Raw genomic sequence first — 2,080 nt, forward strand, 5'->3', positions numbered from 1 at the left:
GCGCCTCATGTCCGCCTGGGGGAGGCCGGAGGGGCGGTGCCACGGAAGCGGAGGGGTTGTCCTGCCTCTGTGTCACCCGGATGGGTCCCATCCCACCCCTCCCACCCAGGCCAGACAGGGATCGGGGGAAGGCATGCAGGGAGGAGCCACACTGGGTGTAAAGGGCTGAAAACTTTGTGGTTCCAGGTTGCATGGGCTGCCTGAGTTGTCCAAGAAGTTGAAAGTACTATCTATAAGCACCTTCTTGGAGAGAAGAAATTTGACAGAGGGGGCTGCTCAGTGTGGCAGGCACACTTAGAGCATGACCCAGCATCTGGAGCATTTCGGGCCAAGCTTAAGTCAGTGTGAAGCAGAAGTCTGTTCCATGGGCACCCAGCAGGAACAGTCCATTTCCCACCAAAGGCTGTGGTTGCCACATGCCTCAGGTTGCCTGTGCACATCTCCCAACATCTCACAGCAGGGAGCCATGCTCCAAGGCTTCCTGGAAAGTTTGTTCTGCAAGCACTTAAAATTTCATCATCTGAGACAGAAAACTTGTGGGAAATGCAATATTAGACAAGACCAAAGTCTTGGAGGTAAAATAACCAGACAGGAATATCCTGCAGCTGTGTTTGCTAGTAAGGGTATTTACCAGCCTGAAGTCATTGCTCCTTCCCATTGCCTCAAACTCTACCCTCCCAGTAAATGGAGAGACAGGGACCATGTCTCCAGCTGGCACAGACTGACTCTGCTCCAGATCTGTGCTAATACCCTTGTTTACAAATGGCCTGACACACTCTTGATGCTAACAAGTAAATAGAAGCCTGCGGTTCGATTTACTATGCAATTACACTTGCAAAATAAGAAGGAAAAATAAGCTTGTATTAAGCACTGATACGCACATTTTATTCAAGCACAAGTGGCATATGACAATGTGGATTTGCCCTTTGAGATGTCAGAGTTTAATGAAGTAGGAGAAATCCTGCAGAGAGTAGCACAGGACTTAGATTTCTCCTTATGAGGATTAACTTCATGTCCCTGTTTAGAAAAACAAACATTTTCTGCAGTAAATGAAAGTTGTCCTCCAGCTCAGAATAGCCTTCTACCATCACTGCCAGATTACTTTGTCCTCTGCTGGCCTGTTCCTGACAATGCACATATTTGTAGATGGACCTGCAAGCCCTTGGGTCACCTGCAACCCCTGAGGTCCTGGCAGTGACAGATCTCTGCATGCGTAAGGTCCAGACTTTCTTTCTCAGACAAAGTAATATACACTCATATCTCCATCTTTTTCTGGTGAAGAAGACCTGCAGCCTTGGGGAGTGCACTGGAGGGTAGCCTGTCATTGTATAGTGGATCACTGTATCTCATGCTCACAGTGAAAGGCTGTCCTGCCTGTTGTTTTCTGGACAAAATGTGCAAGACGATGATTTTGCCACAGCCTCAGGGCACTGCTTAAGCATCACTGAAACTACTTGGCTTTGGTTCATTTCTCAGCAGAGACTCATTTAGATACTCCATATAAGACTGTCTTTAGCAGCAGAACAGAGGTACTGCATGCAGATCATCCTTCTCTGGTCTTGATGCCCTCAAGGGCAGGTACCCCCAAAGGTACAGTATCTGCTCGAAGGGCTCTGTAGCTGGATGCAGCCCAGTGAGCCCCACAGACTTGATGGAAATCATCCAGCTGGAAAACTTGTTGCTGCATTTCACAGTCAGACTGATGTTCAGGCCAGAAGCTGAGCAGAGGAAGAGAAACATTCATTCTGGAGGAAACAGTGACTTTCCTGGAACAACAACTCTTCAGGCTTCCATGAGACTTCCCTTGGAAGTCCCTGCTCAACACCTAATTTCAGAAATTAAGGATTCAGAAAGTCCTACAGAAAGTGAAAAATATTCCATCACCTTCCAAATAAACAGGTGAGCTATGGCAGGTGATATGCACCTGGGAGTGGTGAACATCCCATACTGAAGGTTCTTTTCTGTCAGCACAAGAGACCACAGCAGACTTTCCACTGACTGTCACAGATTTTGGATGAGGACTGCAGACAATCTCAGACCCCATGAACTAGAGCCCCTGCAGCCCCTGCCCCCATGCCCT

Source organism: Corvus brachyrhynchos, unplaced genomic scaffold (assembly GCF_000691975.1).
Source record: "Corvus brachyrhynchos isolate BGI_N302 unplaced genomic scaffold, ASM69197v1 scaffold1097, whole genome shotgun sequence".
In the NCBI taxonomy this organism is placed as follows: Eukaryota; Metazoa; Chordata; class Aves; order Passeriformes; family Corvidae; genus Corvus; species Corvus brachyrhynchos.